The sequence below is a fragment of the Lissotriton vulgaris genome, chromosome 6 (genome assembly GCF_964263255.1).
Source record: "Lissotriton vulgaris chromosome 6, aLisVul1.2, whole genome shotgun sequence".
Taxonomy (NCBI): Eukaryota; Metazoa; Chordata; class Amphibia; order Caudata; family Salamandridae; genus Lissotriton; species Lissotriton vulgaris.
In genome coordinates this window covers 374,339,924-374,347,860 of record NC_141694.1, presented here as the reverse complement: position 1 = coordinate 374,347,860, position 7,937 = coordinate 374,339,924, and the positions used below count along the sequence as shown (strand labels likewise).

The 7,937-nt window shown below is 39.6% G+C and overlaps 1 pseudogene; it reads right to left on the bottom strand.

Moving 5' to 3' along the window:
- Positions 1–6,782: 6,782 nt before the first annotated feature.
- On the bottom strand, positions 6,783–7,123 carry LOC147707353 (death-associated protein 1 pseudogene; annotated as a pseudogene).
- Positions 7,124–7,937: the final 814 nt, after the last annotated feature.

The following is a 7,937-nucleotide window of genomic DNA, read 5'->3' as shown; positions in this document are numbered from 1 at the left end:
GGGCTGGTAAAGATAATGGGCTCCTGATCTCGACTGTGCAGTGGCAACAAATGGAGTACAACTGTGGGCGGTAGGCAAAGCACCCAATTAACAGTGAGTGTGAGCCAAACCAAACTTTGCGCAATGATGCTATAAAGCCAAGCTTGTCCAAACAACGAGAAAACGGGAGCCGAGCAAGTGATGTGACGAAAAACTTTGTAAATGATGGGCTGACCATGCACTGCCTAAAGAGCTGACACGAACTTTAAGCTTGCACACGACGAGCCAACTGGGAACTTCAAGAGTACTTTGAGAGATTATGAGTCGAAGTGAACTTTGTGCGTGCAATAAATGAGCTTATGTGAACTTTCAACTAGGAATAAGTTGAAGTGACCTCGGAGTGCTGAGCGGATCTTGGAAGCACAAAGGATGCTTTATTTCGCAATGTTATTAAGTTTAATGTCAACAGTCTCCGTGTGCCTCTGGAGAGTGTTAAGAATAAAATGGGCCTTATATTATAGCGCTTGCTGCAAAGTACTTGAAATATCACCCGTTTCTAGCTCACTGAGCTGCTGCGCTATGTGTGTGCGTGTCTCTCAGCCTCTTGCCCCTCAATCAATGCCTGGTGCTCTCTGGTGCCGTGGATGTTAGTCCTTGAGTTTAGAGTGTGTGGCTTCATTACTGGGCTGTGCATGTAGAGGAAAGCCGACCGGGCCGCAGACCACTTACTTCGGGAAACTTTTTTAGGGTTAACTACCTGCTTTTAAAATACCACTACAAAAACACAGATTGCAAAGAGTCAAGCTACCCTACCAACTTTACCCCACGCCCCAGGCACTCACCTGCGTCTCCTGAACCACAAAATCATAGGGTTCCCCGAGAACTTCTCCCAAGATAGTTTCCAGGGGAATGCTTCCATCCTCTATTTCAAGTACTTTGCAGCAAGCGCTATAATATAAGGCCCATTTTATTTTTAACACTCTCCAGAGGCACACGGAGACTGTTGACATTAAACTTAATAGTGTGGGAGCAGCGGGATTCTTGGGAGCACCAAGGAAACTTTATTTCGAATTGTCCTTTCTTTTCACAATGTCGCGGCGCTCCCCGCCCACGTTATTTTGCAGCTCTTGTTGCTTTATGAAGCAAGAAATCCAATGTATAAAAATATAAATATACCTCTTTTGATTGCGGGCGCAGGCGCTCGTATAAATTGCCTTCTGCTGAACGTTTCATATTGTATAATGTTTAAAGGCAATCCTGCACATTTCCAGTTTGCAGTTTGCCGTGCCGCGCCCCAGCTCAGCCAAAAGCCCGCCCTTAGCCATTCTTCAACGGAAATGAAACAATGTTCCGTGAATGGCTGGCAGACGTGATCTGCTGCAGTGTCATCAGTAACGTGATGACGACACGCTCTCTCAGTATGCCTAGGCCAGGTTGGACTTTCTGTGAGGACGTACCAGGCAGAAGACACAGAAGGAGAGCAGGAATTGTATTTAAATAATTACCGGGCCATCAAGCTGCCGGAGGAGAACAAGAACAATCGTATAGACCCGGCCCTGTGAAAGAAGTGCCGGTGCTGAGCACCGGAAAGCACCGGCCCAAATTAAGCCCTGGAGTCAGGCATTCGAGCAGAAATGTGATTTTCAGGCTAAGGTTGTACTTCCAAGCTTATTTTCGTGAATGAGTGTCCAATCCTCAAAAGTGCTTGTGAGGATTTCCAGTAGCGAGTTGCCAATAGGGCCCTTCGTAAAGTCATAAAAACTGTATTTATTTTCATTGAATTATTATTCATGTGGCTAAGTCATTAATTTCAAGTGGAATTTGTAGGTTTGAGACCCACTGAATTTGACCTATCCCTTTGATAATTCAGGAACCTTAAACAAATACATACGGGAGCACTGTTTGTGTTAAAGATGGTTTTTTTTTCTCCTTTGATAGGCCTGCAGATGCTTAAAGTATGTTTATATATATGTATAGTTCATCTTACAGCTAGCAAGTTTGGAATGCATCAGATGACTGATGGATAGAAAAGTCTTTGGTTGGTCAACCGGATCTTTTAATAGGATTCACAGTCTTACAGATATAGCAAATGGCATTTCTACTCACGGCACTCCAATCTTGGGTACTACAAATAGTAACTTCCTGCTGTGTTTTACTTCTTTGCAATCTTATTGAAGGTAAAATGGTGCTTTGAAGTTGTCAGGTGTTGTCATTTTTCTAACCTCTGTGATTTTCCTATTAGGTTAGGATCTACCACATCAACAAAAAATGAATTACAGCATGTCCTATAGAGTTTAAAGTGAATGCTTTATAGTTTGTTTTGCATCAATTGTGTTAGCCTTCCATGGATACGTTCCACGCCATTAGTATTCATTTTCTATTTTATAAAGACAGAGCAACATATTTAACTTTTCTCTGCAAATAAAATTCAGACAGCTGTAAAGTGTATATTGCAAAATTCACCAGCTCTTTGTCTCTGCATGGTATACCTTAATACTACTTCATTGCCTATGAATGTACCCTCATTTGGAAGGTGTCACCATCTTTTCAGTCTTAATTCCTTCTGGACATATAAACCATTGTTTTCAGTGGCTTCATCTTCTCTTCATACCTATATTACCCTGAAAAAAATAAAGTTTTTTTTCCATTCATATAATCACCTGACATCACCCTCATTAGATTCAACTAGTTGACAGGTAAGCAATTCCAACCGGATTGTCCCTTCCCTAATATAACAGGTACACCGATGGACAGTACATCTAGTCCCCTCTGGCTCACATGGGTCTCTGGCTTTCATTTTCAATGTTTATGCCATTTTGAGGTGCAGTCTTCTTTACATTGCTCTTCTGCTATTGCTAATGTAGTAAAGATCCTACGATTTTAGGCCAAGTTTACAATGGTCATCAGTGAGCCTCACACAGAACTGGAAGAGAATGGGCACAAACAATACGAGCTTCGGCCGCAATCAGAACAAGCACAGCCTGGTTAGTAGCACTGCAAACTTCTTTCACACACATAGTTCAGCCATAGCATGGAAAGTAACACTGCAACCCATGCTCACACACAAGCAGCTCCAACATTATGTATGTGTGCATATCATATTTGAAAGGCCTGTGTTGCTTCTCAATTCACCACAGATAATGCAAGCAAATGAGAGCTCTCTATCATTATTTTTTCTTGAAAGAACACATATTTTTCTAATACTGCATTGTTTAAAAGGAAAGTGGCCGGGCTGATTAGACATATATGAGTTCCTATTTATATATTGATAGTTGCAGGCTACAAGTGGCTAGGAAGTACACTCACTTTTTGGCGAGTAAATACATTTTCAGAGTGTGGTTGACCTTTTGTGATGACTTCCCTCAGACACTGAATCAGTAGGACATTTTCTGTTTTTCATTTGTGAATGTTTATATTTGGGGAATCCTGTGATTTCGTGTGTAAATCTTTGGTGTAATGCTTGACTTGATAATGCATTGGTGCTTCTTGTCGTTGTTATACACTTATCACTACTGCTGCCTGATTCCTCAGCCTCTAAGACTGCTGTAATCTGTGATCATCCACTGATGCTCTAACTCACCCTTTCATCCATCTATGCACTCATTATTTATCCATGCATGCTTTCACCTAGCTTTGACTGCCACTCATTTATTCAAGCATCTATCAGCACACTCATTCTTCACTCCAATTGTTGCCTCCTTCTTACATTCCTCACCCACCCAGCAACACAAAACACCCTCAAACTCGCCAATAAGTGAACAAGTACTTTGACTTCTAACTTGGATAGTCCAATTGGCTTTGTCAATGCTTGTTCCATTAGGAATACACTTTCTTCATTCGGGTTACTGGTTTCTTTAAACCTGGGTGCAGTTAAAGTTGATATCTCTTTTAATATTTTCTATTATATCGGAATACACCAGTGATGTTTAAAATACTTAAACTGACCTGTTCTTCGATGTAAATAAACATTCAACCTAAAGAAAATGTTTTTAGTATGTAACTTTTAATGCGATTATTTCCTTCAAAGTAAAAAAAAAATAACTGTGACTTTTGCTTGACCCATTCCTTATTTTATTTGTATTTAGAACATCAAAAGTACAACTCTCTTTTCCGAATAATAGGTTTTGACAGTTTTAAGATTAAACTGCAGAAGAAGAAAGGTATTTTATGCTTTGATCTGACTCCTAATAAGCCAAAGAGTAAATTCAGATTTAAGATGGCAGGTATTCAGGTACACTTGAGTAGCTGAGAAAATATCCTCTAATGAAATGTCCATATAGATTTTTTCAAGGTTAGTGCAGCACTTATGATGGGGTGTACGAAAAATTCTTCTCGGTTTTACAGGCAAATAAAAGTAAAATCCACTAAAGGTAAATTGCTATATTATAATGTAACACATGCAGAATGCTAACACAATTTCATAGAAGAAGCGTTCCCTAGCAGTCTGATCGCCATAATGAACTAACGAGTACACGTGAACTACAGAATATAAGAACTGGTACCATGACCGAGTAAAGAACACAACTGTGCACCTTCAGACAGAAGGGAAGTCAAGTGAAACATGCACACTGGTTAGAGGTCATATAACGAACACATTATTTCAAAGTAATTGTATAAAACAAGTGCAATGTTACAGCTAGGACCAATGCGCGAATTTTCAGATTTCATGTCAAAAATAATTTAGCAAGTTAAAGTTCTCTCCATACACTGAAAAATAAGTTTTATCGGCCGTTGTCCCTGACTAGAGTCCCAAAGACTTGCGGCTACTGTATATGTACTTCAGATTGATTTCAGTAAAACTTCGCTGTTGTCTCTGGCCACACTCAGGTTTGGCTTTGGATAGAAGCGATACTGAATTTCTTCCTAAACTTAGGCAGAAGGATGTTAAATTGACCTATGAAAACTATAGTAATTAAAGCCTTGGGAACCATTCCCTGCTATTGTGTGGGAGGTACTGCCTCCCTATTACCAAAGATGTTACTAGAAGCTGATCTTCTGGTTCGTGGCATACACCCACTTGACAAAGTTAAAAAGCCCCAAGAACCATTTCCTGCTTCTAGATGTTAAATGGAGATAACTGCCTAACCATCTTCAACCTTTTACAATTTGGATACCACTGCCTGAGTATCATATTAGGTTAAGATATGCATAACGAATGTTTGTGCTAGTGATCCTCATCGCTATCTCCCATTGGTGGGTCTCTGATAACCCTCCTATTCAGCTGTTAACCACGACTTCCAAGTGCTGCTTTTGTCTTTTTTGTGTGCAGAATTTTTGTTTCAAAATGTCCTTGCTGCTGAAAAATAAATACAGAGCTAGGGGCATTGTTTTTGTTAGAGGCATTAGACAAAATGAGATGCATTGGACGCACCTGAATGGGTGCGTTTGGGAATTTGTGGAGAACAATAAAGGAGGTTGGAGGAATGAAGAACCAGAGCTATTGTAGTTCGTGCGTAAAAGAGACTGGAGAGAAAGCCATGCCCTCAGAGAGGCAAAGTGTCTGTTCTAAAAAGAACGGAGTTCTTGCTTTTGGCAACAGGTTAAGTGAAGTGGGCAGAGGAGACATAGGTGGCAAAGATTACACAATTAATGAAAGGAAGTATATACAACTTACAGTCTTTGACTTGGAATACAGTTCACAGAGGCACTGTAGCAACTTGAGAAAAATGTTTGCAATTCAAGTGGGGACATACGTTTTAATGTAGCTCTTTTGTTTTGGAAGCTGAAAATAGCAATAATTGAGGGAGAACATCTGACATGGGTGATGTGAAAGATGAAAGCTGCATGATATAAATAGATGTATGGAAAAGCCATCGCATTTTATGGACAATTAGTTTTTTTTTTTTTTAACATCGCAGAAGCGTCTTTATTTTAGCATCAATATAATTGTTTCTTTATTTAGTTTCATCACAACACAATTAGAGAAGTTGTTTCCATAAATTACATTACAATACCGTGTATCTCAAATCTCTGAAATTAATGCCATGTGATCCTCACAGGCTACAATTCTATGCAACTTGTTTTCTCTGGTGTTTCTTTTTTGGCATGAAACCCCTGAGAATCAAAGATAAGTAATACACAATGAAGATCTTATTGAAGATTCCTAACTGATACCTCAACTCGAGTTGTGTTTCTCGCTTCTATCAGTCTCCAAATTATTCATGTGAATTGTTATTAGTTTTGGTCCATAAGAAATGAGACACTGTTGAAAAAGACATAAAAACAATTCATGCCATTTTGGGGCTATGCTAATAAACCTATTAACCAGGAAACAGAATGCATAGTTTTTTTTATTCAATAACAAGTATAATTAACTTTTCAGAATGACTATTTAAGTTGTACTAATCATATTTTAAGGCTCAATGCTTTACAGAAGGTAAGATTTCATTTTTTATTATGCAGGCCCAAAAGGTTTTAAAACTGCAAATAAGCGAACAACTATGATTAAAGAAGACACTGAACTACGACTAGCCTTTTCACGTGCACTGATTTGCCTATAGTTAGCATTACAGTTTAGAGTACATTGAAGCAAAGAGAAAAATGTGATAACTAAACCAAACAATCAAGGGAAATAATCGGACATTTTAGTGCAATTTTCAGGGAGGATCTTTTTGATAATGTTAAAGGCACACAAATGGGAGAAAATTACAACTGATATGAGGCCCAAGCTGAATGCTATCAAACACAGTACAGCCAGCAAGGTTTGTTAACATCAAGACAAAATGAAGAGGGTAAAGGGAGTTAGTTGGCTGAATTGGCAGAGTGGCCCCAAGATACGCTTTTCTCCCTCCTCATTGCTTCATAATGGAGTCTTCACTTGCGGGGTTGATGGATGTGCTGATTGACCTGGTGTGCAGGAGGAAGCTTTTCCACACTTGGATGGGGCTTTTGGTGAGCCACCTGAGCTGCAGCTGGAGGGAAGTCTTTATCCCCCCTTGCTACTGCACCAGAGATGAACTGCGTTGGTTTTGGTGGGCTGGTGCCGGTTTCCGAATCTTCATCATCCTTTTCTTTCTCTTCTTTGGAATCAACGTTGTGTGGATCCTTCTGAACAATTCGTATGCCACCAGCCTTCACCGCTGGTGCGTGCCCGGCTTTGGTCTCTGCTTTCTCCTTGGGTGGTGAAGACATGCTGCCAGCTGCTGCGTGTCAACAATTAGGTTTTAACTTTGGATTTAACATCTTGAGTTAAGACTCACTTATGTTAAACAGCATGTCAATAGTTGATCATAATTGGCATGATTCCTACTTTCTTACTATCCTTGACATGGACATGGAGGCACCATGAATTGTTAAAGGACTGTTTAGGAGTGTGAAACTAAAACGTTAAAAGAATTCTAATAAAAACATGGGAATAATTCCAGAAAGTCAGTTTGGCTGACACATTCAGTTGGGATGCTGTGTCACGGATGGAAGAATTTGGTAACTGCCCAATTTAAATCAAATATGAGCACTAGGAGATCACAGTGCATGTGATCTTACTCCTAAAACAAAGCAAATTTGGTTAAACCTCAACTTGCATATTTAACTTTCCTGTATAGCCACACTACATGGTGCAAGAAAATACACTTCTGGCATAGCTAGTTAAATGTCACATGTGGACTGCAGCAGCTATTGGGCTATTCACTAGAATGACCAGGAAAAAAAGGCTTCAGGCCTACATGTGTTGGTTGACTTCTAAAGCTTTTTAGCCTGCAGGAAGACCTGTCAAAATAACCCTTTTGATAGAAGAGAACCCTTACGTTTAAATATTAAGTAATTTACACTTAAGGAGGCGTTGTAGCCCACAAGTAGGGTGGTATTTAACAGTGGAACATGAATGAGTGTAATGGTAACATGTTCCTGTAGTGACTAGCCACCAAAATGTATTTTCACTGTTAGGTTTGTAGCAGGTTCTATGATAAAAAGGTAAAGATAACAAGCAAATTCGCCTGTTCTGTAGTTTAGATTTTTGTCAT